Below are 16,145 nucleotides of genomic sequence, written 5' to 3'. Positions count from 1 at the left end.
ACCCCCCGGATGGGAAAAGGTTATTGGAAGCTGAATTCGTCCCTCCTGGAGGAAGCGGAGATAAGACAGTCCTTTGAGGATTTTCTTCAGAGTCAGGTACCTTTACTGGATCTATGTAGTAGTAAGTCAGAGTGGTGGGAGATATTCAAGAAGCGGGTTGCGGGGTTCTTCCGCCAGCTCTCGAGCCTCAGGTCCCTGAACAGGTATCGCTTGTATCAGGGTCTGAGGAGGAAACTCGAGCTTCTCGTCTCGACTGGAGGTAGCCGAGAGGATATCTCCAGAGTGAAATCCTTGCTGATGAGGTGCCAGTACGATAGACACGCATCTTTGGTTTTTGAGAGGGATTACGGGAGGTACCGCTCGCCCGACCCTTACAGAAACTGCAAGATGTCAGTGAGTAGTAAAGTCATTTCAGGACTGATTGATAGTACAGGATCTCTGAATCGGTCCAGATCAGGGATCTTGGAGGTCGTCAGATCCTTCTACTCGCACCTCTTGGGGAGGAAGGATCTAGATCGAGACAGGATGTCTGTTTTCCTGACTGAAACCATTCCTGAGCCAGGGGTAGACCCCTCTCTTGATGTTTTGGCAGAAGAAATCAGGGAAGAGGAAGTGAGACTGGCGATCGAGGGGCTCGCCCCCAAGAAGTCGCCAGGTCCGGATGGCTTAACATCCGAGTGGTACAGGACCTTTAAGGAGTCTTTAGCTCCCCTCTTGACTGAGGTATTCAATGAGTGTCTCTCCTCGGGTACTCTGCCGAAGTCAATGAGGAGGTCAGCCCTGATTCTTCTGTCAAAGGGTAAAGATCGTAGCCGGATTGAGAATTTGAGGCCCATAGCTCTTCTCAATACGGACAGGAAGCTTCTGGCCAAGATACTGTTTAATCGGCTGGTGAAGTTTGCACCCCGGCTCCTTTCGGGGGCCCATCACTGCTCTGTTCCAGGCCGAAGCACCTTAAGTGCTGTCCTTAGTGTCAGGGAGGCAGTGGAGCGGAGTAGTGCAGGTCTTTGGAAGGGGTACTTGCTGTCCTTGGATCAGGCCAAAGCATTTGATCGGGTAAACCACGAGTACCTATGGTCCGTCCTCCTGAGATAGGGCTTACCAACTACTTTTGTTAATTGGCTTAAGATCTTGTATGCAGGGGCAGAGTATTCCCGCTGGTGAACGGGTGGTCTGGCCGCTCTTTTGAGGTGGGGTCCAGAGTCCGTCAGGGTTGTCCTTTGAGCCCGCTTTTATACGTGTTCGCAATCGATCCCTTCATCCGGAGGGTAGATTGTGGGCCGTTGGCGGGAGTCGGGATGAGTCTGGCGGAGCCGGCTGTCACCCAGAGAGTGGTGGCGTACGCTGACGATGTCACTATTTTCGTCTCCACGAGAGAGGAGGTCGGTGTGGTGATGTCGGAGGTGGACCGCTACTCGGAGGCATCCGGGTCTAAGATCAACCGGGATAAGTGTGAAAGTCTCTGGCTGGGAGGGGGGGATCCCATGTTTGATCTCCCGGACACCCTTCCAGGGCCCCAAGAATCAGCAAAAGTCTTAGGCATCACATTCGGCCAGGATGATTATCCCACCAGAAACTGGGATGGTAAGCTCCAGGATGCCGCTCAGAAAGTGGACCAGTGGAAGGGTTGGTCTATGACCCTCAGGGAAAGGGTACACCTGATCAAATCGTACCTGCTCCCCTTGTTTATCTATCTGGGCAGTGTATGTATCTTGCCAGAGGCTTACTACACTAGGGTCTACAGCCTGTTTTTCCAACTGTTATGGGGGAACAGGATGAACCTAGTCAAGAGGGAGGTTACGTACCGCACGAGGAGACTAGGGGGTTTATCTATGGTAAACCCTGTGGTGTTCTTTACGAACACCTTCTTGAAAGCCAACATCGCAAACCTCTGGTCAGAGAGGGCTTCTCCGTGGGTACTCTCCTGCAGGGAATGGTTTCGGCCTTTCTTCCAAGAATGGGAGACAGGAGGGCAAGTGAAGGACCTCCGTACGCCCCATGGATATCTTCCGTCTTACGCTACCCCGACTCTGAAGGCGATACGTCGGTGGGGTCTGGGAGTGTGGGAGATCAGGACCCAGTCAAGGCAGTTCCTTGACAAACGGGTTCTGTTGACCCACTTCCAGAAGCCTCTGGCGCTCAGGGACTGCCCAGGTCGGGATCTGAGGGTGGGGTTGTATCTTTTGAACATGAAAAGGATCCCCCAGAAGTTTTGGGACCTTGCCTGGCGCTGCTTTCAGGGGAAGCTATATGTAAGGGACAACCTGAAGTGTAGGAACTCTGATCACCGGGGATGTCCCCGAGAAGAGTGTGGGGACACGCTGGAAAGCATGGACCACTTCCTGCTTCATTGTCCCTTTAATATAGGGGTTTACAACCGGGTGGGCGCTTCCATCGGTTGGAGTCAACTTGCCGGCCTTACCTATCCGGAGTGGGCTTATGGGGCATTCAGGTCCCTGGGTGGCCGAGACCGGGGCACTTTATTCTTAGTTAGTTTAGTGGTTAGGTACTACACGTGGAACGCACAGTGTTTAGTGTCGACCCAACAGAAAATCCTCTCCGAGGTGGAGGTCTGTAGGAATATCACCGGTGACCTTGGGAAGATCAGGTCTTTGGAGTATGGCAGTCTTGGTACCAGTAGGGCTTCTCTCCTATGGAGATGGTTTTCTTTTGATGTGCCCTAGGTACTAGGCCCTTAAGGTGAAGTACCTTATTTTGGCCAGGGATAGTGTATAAATCTTAGGGTGAGTATAGGGTCAGTTTCATGAAGGGATAGTGATAGGGTTAGAGGTTGAAAGGGAGAGGAATTTAAATTTAATTTTATCAGGATTGCCATCCTTCTTCCTGGTGGGGGGCTATGCATGTCACCTTAGCCTTTTGTTTTGTTTTCTATGGATGGATTGTAAAGGGCTTGCAGGCAACCAAACTTGGGCCTTGTGGTTTTGGTGTATTGTATTGTTAATATTGCTTTGTTGTAGAATATGTATATATTGTTTTGTATATATTGTTCTGTTTACATTAGGTGGGTAGGGGTGTATTTTAGGTTGGGTGGGGTTTTTTTTGGGGGGTGGTGGTGGTGTGTACCCAGGACTGGAGTGTTGCAGTGGGTACTATTTTGGGGGTTTGGAAGGGGTCAGTTGTGGACAAAAAATGTGACCTATGGACTCTGACCCATGTCCAGAGGGAGTGGTGGGTGATGGGATAGTTTAGTATAGGTTGTTTTTCTGTGTTATTAAGTTGTTTGTTATGTATATTCTGTATGATTTTATGTATAAATATATATATATTTTTTTTTTTTGTCATAATTATTTTGTGAGAAAGGCAGTCGGACCAGTTTTCAGTTATTATAGCATAGTGTTAAGAGTACACTATATTTATGTCTGTGTTTATGTTTATGTTTGTGTCCCAGTGTGGATTAGTTTTTGTTTGTGGGTATATGTATGTGTGTTTGGGGGGGGAAGTTAAATAACAAAAACTAAAAAAAAAAAAAGAAAAAATGTGTGTATGTATGTATGTGTGTATGTGTATGTATGTGGATATATGTGTGTGTGTATATATATATATATATGTATATATATATATATATATATATATATATATATTTATATATAGTATATAAAAAAGGAAAAAAAATATATAGATGTATAAAAAAATAATATATATTTTGTTATCTAAGTTGGATTATTTTTGTTACGGCAGCTAGCCATATTTTTTGTTTTGTTATTAGGGGGGGGGGGCAGTGTGGTTATGTTTCCTAGTTTGGATATTTTTAGTTTTTGATCCCAGCGAGGAAAGCTTTATTTATGTTCATTAGGTATGTGTGTGTGTGTGTGTGTTGGACTATAGTAGGTAATGATTTATTTATTTTTGGTTTATCTGGGCTGGCCGGTTAGGAAGGTTTAAGTTGTTATTTTGAGATGAATAGTTTGTTTTTATGTTCAGTGTTGTTAATTTTGTTACAGTGAAATGAACTTGTTTTGTACTTTTATAATAAAAAAGAGTGTCAGCAGAGAGCACTTCCTGTGGAACACAGCAGCTGTTGGGTGTGTCTGACTTCCAGAGTTTTCCAGAGAGAGAGGATTGAAGCAGTGTTTCCTACAGCCTTTTCCCCAGGAGGGTGGCAGCTTCCTTGGGAGAGCCTCCTGCTATGGAGCCCCAGACTTCCACCCCTCAAACTAGGCCGGAGGGGGGTGGGAGTGAGAGAGCTACGGACGATTCCCAGGACAGGGTGAGAAGATCCAGCAGGCTCCGCAGTAATGTGGAGCCCACTCCCCCGTCCTTCGCTGGAAACCGCAAGGCGCCCGGTAAGAAGCTTATGGTTATGTCTTCGGGGACTGTGTCTGATACTATGGAACCCCAGCAATGGGGGGTGAAGGGTCCCAGGGAGTCGCTAGCTACTTTCGGTTCCCGCATGCAGGCAAATCTTGTAGAATATGAGCAGCTGGGGAAAAAGCTGAAAATCATAAGGGAAGACCTGAAGTTTGCTCGCTACCAAACAGATAACTTTGCCAAGGCTATGAGGGCTAAGTTTGCTGTCAGGGTGTGTGAACTGAAGGCAGAGGAGCAGGAGGTGGTGAGAGCCCGAATGCTGATTGTAGAGGGAGCGGGCATGTTTAAAGAAAAATTTAAGAATGAAGACCGCTATAAAACCATGCGGACCCCTGTGAAGGAGGAAGAGGATAGTCAGGGGGAGGAAGAGTGCTTGTGTGTCACGGAGGAGAAGATGGAGGAAGGTGGTGAGGGAGATGGCGGCAGTGAGGGTGATGAGAGTGAGGGGGATGTGTGTGATACCCCGTGTACCCCTAAGACCTCTGTCACCCCGAGTGCGGATTACATCAACCCTGCCCAAGTCGCCTTACCAGCCACCTCTGAGGAAAGTGACAGTAATGATGGCGGTGACAGTGGACTGGTCTGTGGGGGGCTCCTGCGGGCCATAGTGATGCAGGAGTCACCCACCCGTCTGGAAAATTTCAGTTTTGGCCAGGACCTGGGCCCTGAGGAGAGGAAGAAAAAGAAGAAAAAGGCTGAGGAGCAGATAAAGTTTGTTTTCTCTCCTATCCAGCAGTCTGGGCCACCTGAAAAGTTGGTTCAGGCTGCTGGGCCCCCCACCCTGCCAGATCCCGCTTCTGCTGTGGAACGGGACCAGCACGGGGGGTACAGTGCTGCATCCAACATGGCCACGGGTGCTACAGTCATGTGTCCTGCTGGTAGGGAAGAGCAGGACGGGCTAATAGTGGGCAATAGTTATGCGGCAGTTTGCAAGGGGAGCGGTTCCCCGAGTATTGTGGGCAATGTTACTAGCCCTGCGGGGCACTTCCCTGAGAGGGGGGGGGGAGTGTCCAGGCGCCTGAGGTGTGTGGTGAGATCTTCTGCTCGGGGGGGCGGTCCCCTGGGCGCTGCTAGTAGTTTCGGTGCTGCGGGGCACTCCCCTGAGAGGGGGGGGGAGCGTCCAGGTGTCAGAATCTGCTGCTGAGCCCGTGTGGTTGGGCGCAGTGTGTGGCGCAGGCACTGCAGGGATCTCCCATGTGAGAGAGGGGAGTCCCTGCACATCAGTGGCAGGAGGAGTGGTGGAGGTGCGCCTGGAGGGGCAGCCTCAGCTTCGGGAGGTGATGTCGGCGGTGACATCTCGAATGGAGGAGGAGTCAGCGTCGCCGACAATGGCAGCCGCCGGTGACCTGAGAATGTACAAAAAGGCCAAGCTAAAGCATGTCCAGGCCAGCCCAGAGGTAGTGGGTGAAGCATCTGCTGATCCCAAAAATACTGTCAATAAAAGCAATGTTAATACAAGGTGTGTGAAAGATGGGAGTGGTAGTGCTGTGGATGAGAGGGGTGTATGTGGCAGTGGTAGTGGTGCAGATGGGAGGAGTGGTAGTGGTGCAGATGGGAGGAGTGGTAGTGGTGTGAATGAGAGTGGTGATAGTGGAGTGAATGAGAGGAGTGGTAGTGGTGCAGATGGGAGGAGTGGTAGTGGAGTGATCGGGAGGAGTGGCAGTGAAGTGATTAAGAGTGGTGATAGTGGAGTGAATAGGAGGGGTGGTAGTGGTGTAAATGAGAGGAGTGGTAGTGGTGCAGATGGGAGGAGTAGTGGTGTGAATGAGAGTAGTAGTAGTGGTGTGGATGGTAGGAATAAGAGTGGCTTTTGTGGCAGTACAGGTGGCCTAAGCGGGAATGTAGGGACGGTGTCTGGTCCGGCTGCCCCCCCGGTCGTCAGGAGTTATGCAAGTGTGGCGGCTGGGGGTTCAGTAGGATCTTTACCTCCTGCATCTGGTGAAGGTCAGTTGCAACGGCGCCTCCTGGAGGCACTAAAGAGAGGAGAAAGGACGCTCCAGGTAGAGGGAAAGGAGATGGACCTGTCTTTTTGGGTGGAGAGACATGGTCTGGGAGTGTTCCGAGAGAGGAATGGGGAGACCGTATGGTCCCTCCAGACACCTGGGCAGGAGGTAGGTCGCAGGAATGTGGCCCGTTTGGTCTGGAAAGGCGAAGATGCGTGCCCCCAAAGGGGCAAGGTGGTGGAGCTTCTTTTCCAGATGGGTTTCAGGGCTGGGGACATCTTTGCCCTGATTCACCCCTTCGGCTCCTCCGAGTTTGACGTTAGCTTTGTTAGGCCGGAAGGACTAGATCTCTTTTGGTCTAATTATGAGCTGATGAAAAACGAGCCCGGATGGCGAGATTTCGCTGTAAAAGCGGTATCTCGCCAGAGTATGGTAAAGAAAGTGACCGTTTTGACCCGTAACGAGTCACTTTCCTGTTATGACATTATGACCTGGCTGGGCAGGTACGGGGAGGTGACGGGCGTCCCCCGGAAGAACTTTGACGAGCACAATATATGGTCTGGGGCCTGGACATTTTCCGTTCGTCTCAGGTGTTCAGGGAACACGGTCACCCACATCCCTTCGGCCGCCTTTCTGGGACGCGATAGGATTCAGATCTTCTACCAGGGGCAGCCGAGGCTGTGTCACAGGTGTGGTGACCCATACCACTTTAGTGCCAACTGCACTCAGCAGATATGCGCCCTCTGCTGTGGGGTGGGTCATCTGGCGGCCACCTGTGGGCAGATTCGGTGTAACTTGTGTGGTGACTTAGGCCACCCGTTCAGCCGGTGTCCACGCTCGTTCTCCAACACTGTGACCGCCCCGGCGGGAGAGAGCCTAACGGTTGCCCCAGCGGGGGAGGGGACTAGTGGAGGAGAGGGGGCACCAAAGCCAGTGAAGGAAAAACATAAGAACCCCTCTATGCGGAGGCGAGAGGAGAAGCGCAGGTTGGAGAGGGCCCTTGAGAATGCCCAGGTGCCAGGGGTAGCACAGGGTCCCACTCCAGACACTGGCTCAGAAGGAGGTCAGAATAACTCTGAGGCTTTGGGTGGGGCCGAACTGGATGAGGAGATAGGGAGACTGCGTAGGGAAGAAGGTCAAGATGCTCCTTCCTCCAGTCATGCCTCTGAATCCGAAACTGTGGATGAGGAGGAGAAGGAGGGGCAGACAGTAAATGGTGGCCAGGAAAAGAAGAAGAGGAGGAGGAAGAAGGGTAAGAGTAAGGCAGCGCCGTCCTCCTCTTCAGTTGTAGCCTCAGACCATAGAAGGAACAACTCAGTCTCTGACCCTCTGATCGTCCTTTCAAATTGATATGAGGCCCTTGGGGATACCATCTCCCCTCCTCTTCTCGAGGGTCCGGAGGCAGTGCGGCCTCCAGGAGGTGCCGAGCCTCCTTCCTCTGGGGCAGTTTCCTCAGGGGGAGAGGTAACACCAGATGCTGGAGGTAAAGATCCTGGGATGGATATATCCCTGAGTTTAAAAAGAGGCAAAGGGTCTTCCTCCGATTCAGATGGGGGTGGAGGGAAGGAGAGGAAGAAGGTTTAAGGGGTGAGGCCATCTAACTCAATCACCCAGGATGGCGGCACTCACCCCACTGACACTGGCATCTATTAACTGTGCCAGCATAAAGTCTGATACGGCTAGATTCGCAGCCTTTGATTTTCTCGGCCGCGTTGAAGCCGACATTTTGTATCTGCAAGAGACCAGGTTGTCAGATCTAGCCTCCCTGGTAAAAGCCAGAAGAGAGTGGAGGCGCGGTCCCTCCCACTGGTCTCTTGCGGCTGAGCCGTATAGTGGGGTGGCGGTCCTTTTTACCGCTCCTGTTGAATGCAGACGGGTTATTGAGTTAGAAATGGGGAGGTGCCTGATCTTAGATGTCTTCATGAAGGGACAAGAGCTCCGGCTCATTAACATCTACGCATCTACGCAAACTAAGCAGGGCCGTAAAGATCTCTTTATGAGGATTAAGCCCTTTCTTTTTACGAGTCGGCAAGTGATCTTTGGAGGGGACTTCAATAATGTCATGAGGTCCCAAGATAGGAGAGGCTCCAATGGTCCGCTGACTTGCGATAGTGTGGCACTGATTAGCATAGCTAGAGAAGCTCGCCTAGAGGACGCCCACATCCGGAGCCCCTCAGGCCACACGGGTTTCACCTATCATCAAGGTAGTCGCAGGTCTAGGATAGATAGGTTTTATTTAAAGGAGGAAGCCGTCTCTTCCGCAGTGTCCGTGGTTGAGGTGGAGTTCTCCGACCACTGTATGATTTTGTTTTCCCTGAATGTTTCAGAGACCCCCCGGATGGGAAAAGGTTATTGGAAGCTGAATTCGTCCCTCCTGGAGGAAGCGGAGATAAGACAGTCCTTTGAGGATTTTCTTCAGAGTCAGGTACCTTTACTGGGCCTATGTAGTAGTAAGTCAGAGTGGTGGGAGATATTTAAGAAGCGGGTTGCGGGGTTCTTCCGCCAGCTCTCGAGCCTCAGGTCCCTGAACAGGTATCGCCTGTCTCAGGGTCTGAGGAGGAAACTCGAGCTGATTGTCTCGACTGGAGGTAGCCGAGAGGATATCTCCAGAGTGAAATCCTTGCTGATGAGGTGTCAGTACGATTTCGGGAAGTACCGCTCGCCCGACCCTTACAGAAACTGTAAGATGTCAGTGAGTAGTAAAGTCATTTCAGGACTGATTGATAGTACAGGATCTCTGAATCGGTCCAGATCAGGGATCTTGGAGGTCGTCAGATCCTTCTACTCGCACCTCTTGGGGAGGAAGGATCTAGATCGAGACAAGATGTCGGCTTTCCTGGCTGAAACCATTCCTGAGCCAGGGGTAGACCCCTCTCTTGATGTTTTGGCAGAAGAAATTAGGGAAGAGGAAGTGAGACTGGCGATCGAGGGGCTCGCCCCTAAGAAGTCGCCAGGTCCGGATGGTTTAACATCCGAGTGGTACAGGACCTTTAAGGAGTCTTTAGCTCCCCTCTTGACTGAGGTATTCAATGAGTGTCTCTCCTCGGGCACTCTGCCGAAGTCAATGAGGAGGTCAGCCCTGATTCTTCTATCAAAGGGTAAAGATCCCAGCCGTATTGAGAATTGGAGGCCCATAGCTCTTCTCAATACGGACAGGAAGCTTCTGGCCAAGATACTGTTTAATCGGCTGGTGAAGTTTGCACCCCGGCTCCTTTCGGGAGCTCAGCACTGCTCTGTTCCAGGCCGAAGCATCTTAAGTGCGGTCCTTAGTGTCAGGGAGGCAGTGGAGAGTAGTGCGGGTTTCTGGAAGGGGTACTTGCTGTCCCTGGATCAGGCCAAAGCGTTTGATCGGGTGAACCACGAGTACCTCTGGTCCGTCCTCCTGAGATATGGCTTACTGAGTACTTTTGTTAATTGGCTTAAGATCTTGTATGCAGGGGAGAGTTTCCCACTGGTGAACGGTTGGTCTGGCCGCTCTTTTGAGGTGGGGTCCGGAGTCCGTCAGGGTTGTCTTTTGAGCCCGCTTTTATACGTGTTCGCAATCGATCCCTTCGTCCGGAGGGTAGATTGTGGGCCGTTGGCGGGAGTCGGGATGAGCCTGGCGGAGCTGGATGTCGCCCAGAGAGTGGTGGCGTACGCTGACGATGTCACCATTTTCGTGTCCTCGCGAGAGGAGGTCGATGTGGTGATGTCGGAAGTGGACCGCTACTCGGAGGCATCCGGGTCTAAGATCAACCGGGATAAGTGTGAGAGTCTCTGGCTGGGAGGGGGAGACCCCACGTTTGATCTCCCGGACACCCTTCCAGGGCCCCAAGAGTCAGCAAAAGTGTTGGGCATCATATTCGGCCAGGATGATTATCCCACCAAAAACTGGGATGGTAAGCTCCAGGATGCCGCTCAGAAGGTGGACCAGTGGAAGGGTTGGTCTATGACCCTCAGGGAAAGGGTACACCTGATCAAATCGTACCTGCTCCCCTTGCTTATCTATCTGGGCAGCGTATGTATCCTGCCAGAGGCTTACTACACTAGGGTCTACAGCCTGTTTTTCCAACTGTTATGGGAAAACAGGATGAACCTAGTCAAGAGGGAGGTTACGTACCACACGAGGAGACTAGGGGGTTTATCTATGGTAAACCCTGTGGTGTTCTTAACCAACACCTTCTTGAAAGCTAACATCTCAAACCTCTGGTCAGAGAGGGCTTCTCCGTGGGTACTCTCCTGTAGGGAATGGTTTCGGCCTTTCTTCCAGGAATGGGAGACAGGAGGGCAAGTGAAGGACTTCCGTACGCCCCATGGATATCTTCCGGCTTACGCTACCCCGACTCTGAAGGCGATACGTCGGTGGGGTCTGGGAGTGTGGGAGATCAGGACCCAGTCAAGGCAGTTCCTTGACAAACGGGTTCTGTTGACCCACTTCCAGAAGCCTCTGGCGCTCAGGGACTGCCCAGGTCGGGATCTGAGGGTGGGGTTGTACCTTTTAAACATGAGGATCCCCCAAAAGGATCCCCCAGAAGTTTTGGGACTTGGCCTGGCGCTGCTTTCAGGGGAAGCTATATGTTAGGGACAATTTGAAGTGTAGGAACTCTGATGACCAGGGATGTCCCCGAGAAGAGTGCGGGGACATGCTGGAAAGCATGGACCATTTCCTGCTTCATTGTCCCTTTAATATAGGAGTTTACAACAGGGTGGGTGCTTCCATCAGCTGGAGTCAACTTGCCGGCCTTACCTATCAGGAGTGGGCTTATGGGGCATTCAGGAACCTGGGTGGCCGAGATCGGGGCACTTTATTCTTAGTTAGTTTAGTGGTTAGGTACTACACGTGGAACGCACGGTGTTTAGTGTCGACCCAACAGAAAATCCTCTCCGAGGTGGAGGTCTGTAGGAACATCATCGGTGACCTTGGGAAGATCAGGTCTTTGGAGCATGGCAGTCTTGGTACCAGTAGGGCTTCTCTCCTACGGAGAGGGTTTTCCTTTGATGTGCCCTAGGTACTAGACCTTTTAGGTAGAGTACCTTTATTTTGGTTAGGGACAGTGTCAGAGGGACAGAGATAGGATGAGAACAGGGTTAGTTTGAATGAAGGGATAGGATTAGGGAGAATTGTAGGGGGAGTTAGGGAAAGAGTGTAAATTTTTTTTGAATGTATCAAGTCTGCCATCCTTCTCCCTGGTGGTGGGCTAATGCATGTGCACGCTAGTTTTTTGTTTTGTTATTAAGCTGATATGGTATGAAGGGCTTACAGGCGACCAAACTTGGGCCTAAAGTGGGTTGTGGTTCAGTGTGTATAAGTTTGTGTATAAGTTGGTTGGGAGGAGTGCTAGGTGGGGAGGGTGTGCTTGTGGGTGGTGGTGTTCATCTTTGGGGGACCTGACATGGGTCAGTTAAGGACTGGACTTTGTGAACTGTAAGAACGGTATGGACTCTAACCAATGTACAGGAGGGGTGGTGTGGGTGAGGGTACAGTTTTAGTGTAGGGTTTTTCCTAGGGTTTTCTATTGATTTTGTAGGTGTTTTCTGTAGTGCATATATTTTGTTTATATTATATTTTATTTATATAGTATATTTAGTAATTTTGTACCTACCGTATATACTCGAGTATAAGCCGACCCGAGTATAAGCCGAGACCCCTAATTTCAACCCAAAATCCCAGGAAAAGTTATTGACTCGAGTATAAGCCTAGGGTGGGAAATACCTCATCCCCCCCTGTCATCATCCAGACCCGTCATTAACATCCTCATCATCATCCCCTTGTCATCATCCCACACATCCCCCCTTCATCATCCTCTTATCATCCCACACATCCCCCCTTCATCATCCCCTTATCATCCCACACATCCCCCCTTCATCATCCCCTTGTCATCATCCCACACATCCCCCCTTCATCATCCCCTTATCATCCCGCACATCCCCCCTTCATCATCCCCTTATCATCCCACACATCCCCCCTTCATCATCCCCTTGTCATCATCCCACACATCCCCCCTTCATCATCCCCTTATCATCCCACACCCCCCCCTTCATCATCCCCACACCCCCCCTTCATCATCCTCTTCTCATCATTCGCCCTCAGTGGTCTTCAACCTGCGGACCTCCAGAGGTTTCAAAACTACAACTCCCAGCAAGCCCGGGCAGCCATCGGCTGTCCGGGCTTGCTGGGAGTTGTAGTTTTGAAACCTCCGGAGGTCCGCAGGTTGAAGACCACTGCGGCCTTCAACATCATCCAGCCCCCTCTCACCCCCTTTAGTTCTGAGTACTCACCTCCGCTCGGCGCTGGTCCGGTCCTGCAGGGCTGTCCGGTGAGGAGGTGGTCCGGTGAGGAGGTGGTCCGGGCTGCTATCTTCACCGGGGGCGCCTCTTCTCCGCGCTTCCGGCCCGGAATAGAGGCGTTGCCTTGACAATGACGCAGAATTACGTTGGCAATGAACGCACCTCTGCGTCGTTGTCACGGCAACGTGACTATTCTGAGGCCGGGCCCGAAGCGCTTAGAAGAGGCCTCCCCGGTGAAGATAGCAGCCCGGAACACTATCCCACCGGACCACCTCCTCACCGGACAGTCCTGCAGGACCGGACCAGAGCCGAGCGGAGGTGAGTACTCAGAACTAAAGGGGGTGAGAGGGGGCTGGATGATGTTGAAGGCCGCAGTGGTCTTCAACCTGCGGACCTCCGGAGGTTTCAAAACTACAACTCCCAGCAAGCCCGGACAGCCGATGGCTGCCCGGGCTTGCTGGGAGTTGTAGTTTTGAAACCTCTGGAGGTCCGCAGGTTGAAGACCACTGCGGGTGGGGGAGTTCACTCGAGTATAAGCCGAGGGGGGTGTTTTCAGCACGAAAAATCGTGCTGAAAAACTCGGCCTATACTCGAGTATATACGGTATATTGTGTTATATCTATATTGTTTCATATTGTTTCAGCGTTATGGTAGCCGGACCAGTTGCTGTGTTGATATGTGGTTTATTTCGTTTATTTCAGTTATTTGGTCTGTTTTATGTTCTCTTTGGTATTTTCATTAGTCCCGGATAGAGGATCCAGTTAATTTGGACGTTTTGTAAGTGAATGTATGTGTGATATGATTATTTTGATGATTATTATTATTACTACTATTATTATTTGTATTTATATATATATATATATATATATATATATATAAAAGATTAAAAAAATATAAAAGATTTAAAAAAAAATTAAAAAATATTTTTAAAAAAATAATAATTTTTTTTTTTATTATTTTTTTTTTTGACGTGTGCTTGCTACGTTTCTGTTACGTTTAGTTTTCTTGTTGCGTGTTCCCAAGTATGGATGGTTTTGAGTTATAGTCGGATAATGATAACTTTTATGTTTATATTTTGACAAGCCAAGTTGTGCTATTTTATTTATTTATTTTTCTTATGTTCATTTTCGGTAAGTGTGTGAGTGTTTGATTAGATATTTTGGGCATATTTTAATATCTTAGTATTTTAGTATCTTAGTAAAGCTGGGCTGGCCGGTTAGGCAGGGTTTTGTTTATGGGTTTTTGGTTCTAGAGTATTTCTTATTTATGTTATAGCTGGTTAAGCTTGCTTTGTGTTTTGTATTTGATAAGTTTTGTATTTTTCTAATAAAAAGAGTGTCAGCAGAGAGCACTGTGGTCAGGCTGGAAAAAATACACACAACTTTCTCTGTAGTATACTGCAGCTGATAAGTACTGGAAGGATTAATTTTTTTTATATAAACGTCATTTACAAATCTGTTCAACTTTCTGCCACCAGTTCATATTAAAGGGGTACTCCGGTTTTGAAAAACATATCCTATATGCAGGATAGGGTATACGTGTGTGATAGTGAGAGGTCTGACTGATGGGACCCCCGTAATCTCCAGTACAGGGCCCTGACTCAGGTACGCTGCTTCTCCTGAGTGTCTGGCCTCCCCCCTTTGAAGGCGTGCTTATGATGAACAGCAGGGATAGTCCACTCTGCAGTCCTAGCGGTCACATGCTTATCCAATGTTTTTCAAACCCGTACCCGTTTAAAGCCAATGGCCCACATTTATCATTGTAGGTGTAAGTGAAGCATTTTTTTACACCTTTTTTTGTGTGCTGGTGATGTGTAGGAGCACCAGATTTATTAAATGGTCACAGAGCAATTGATACATTTTGTGCAGGTCACATTTTCTGAAATTTCTCTCTTCACATACACCAAAAAGCTAAGTCTGGGCTGGTGTCATTTTAGAGACTTTCAGTGGCTTTGCGCCTTTTTTACTCCTTTTCACAAAAAGGCGCAGTTCATGAAAACCCTTCCATATCATGTCTATTGCCAAAATCAGTGGATTCCAACTCAAAATCAGCAGAAATGTGTAAACCAAAAGGCGCAAAGAAACCCTGCTTGCTTATTTTTTTTTGCCCCTTTTTAGACACAAAAAACTGTCTAAAGACTATGATAAATGTGGGCCAATGTCTGTGGTTCCTTTTGCAAAAGAAACCCTGTGGCATAAGACGTGGTGTCTCCCAATTCCTCTGTCCATGTGCCTCCCATTCCCCATCATCTCTCTATGTGCATGCCATTTCCCCATGTTACTTTATACATGTGCCACCAGCCCCCCACCTCCTTTTCCCCAGGCCTGTCCACGTGCACTCACAAAAGATAAACCCTGTCCCTACTAAATACAACAGATACCTGCTCTCAAACTGCGGCCGCCCCCGCTGTGTATAGACAACATAGAACCACGTGATCACTGGTGACGTCACACATTCTAACGCCTCCTTTCTATAGCTTCTAATTTGAAACGCACTCTTGCGTTCCACGAACCGGAAGCTAATTGAGACCCGGCCTGTAGTTCCGGGGTCTTGCAGAGGCGCTCGGTGTAGACATGCTGTATAGGAGGTAGATACAGCCGTGGGACACAAGGTATGGAAGTCAGCTGGTGCAAGCTCTGTGCTAAGAGGGGTCTCGTGTGTCACACATACTCTCCATTGTGTGGTGGGGTATGGAGGGGAGGCTGTATGCACATTAGGCAGATCCCCCTGTACTGTACTGTGCTGGAGGCAGGTACTATAGACCTCTATGAGAGGCAAATGATGGAGGATTCTCATGGGTGCATTGTATTCCATAGTGTTACAGCATAGGTCTCCAAACTGTGCAGAACTACAACTCCATGGAAATATGTTCTAGTGTTCCCTGTTATCAGCTGTGTCAGGCGGTAGAGTGAGGTTGCCAGGGATCACTACACTATCCCTTATACCAGGGCTCGACAAATCCGCATCAACAGGGTAGCTGGAAATTCCGTGGTGGCGCTTAGGTTTTTTTTTTCCAGCCCTTTCCAATATGGGTTATCCATACATTGGAGTGCTGACTGCAGTGGTCATGTGACATCGGCTTCTCATGTTACATCGGAGTGCTGACTGCAGTGGTCATGTGACATCGGCTGCTCATGTAACGCCGGAGTGCTGACTGCAGTGGTCATGTGACATCGGCTGCTCATGTTACATCGGAGTGCTGACTGCAGTGGTCATGGGACATCGGCTGCCCATGTAACGCCGAAGTGCTGACTGCAGTGGTCATGTGACATCGGCTGCTCATGTAACGCCGGAGTGCTGACTGCAGTGGTCATGTGACATTGGCTGCTCATGTAACGCCGAAGTGCTGACTGCAGTGGTCATGTGACATTGGCTGCTCATGTAACGCCGACTGCTGACTGCTGGCAGACAGAGGATCAATTCGGGAACAAAAGTAAAACAGTTTGTTTATTTTAAGAAAAGAGGGGACACACATGACTGTGACACAGGAATAAATGAGACAACTCTAATTCATGTGACACAGGAGGTGAGGGAACACGAATGACTGTGACACAGGATGTGTGTGGTGTAGTTTTTTGAAGAGATCAGCTCTGTGTATTTCTAATG

General features: G+C 49.7%; 1 protein-coding gene across 3 annotated transcripts in view; it reads left to right on the top strand.

The window, feature by feature from the left end:
* The window catches only part of GPR161 (G protein-coupled receptor 161), a 70,004-nt gene that overhangs the window by 32,793 nt on the left and 21,066 nt on the right, over positions 1 to 16,145 (top strand). The window contains exon 1 of one of the 3 annotated variants that reach the window (XM_056558208.1): positions 4,233 to 4,304. The exons of 1 other annotated variant lie outside the window; for it this stretch is intronic. The gene's annotated coding sequence lies outside the window, so the exon portion shown is untranslated. Of the gene's footprint in view, positions 1 to 4,232; positions 4,305 to 15,039; positions 15,151 to 16,145 lie in introns of those variants that run through there. One more of the 3 variants, XM_056558206.1, reaches the window with a different exon arrangement.

Source organism: Hyla sarda, chromosome 2 (assembly GCF_029499605.1).
Source record: "Hyla sarda isolate aHylSar1 chromosome 2, aHylSar1.hap1, whole genome shotgun sequence".
Taxonomy (NCBI): Eukaryota; Metazoa; Chordata; class Amphibia; order Anura; family Hylidae; genus Hyla; species Hyla sarda.
The sequence above is the reverse complement of the archived record's forward strand: the minus strand, read 5'-3'. Positions and strand labels throughout refer to the sequence as shown.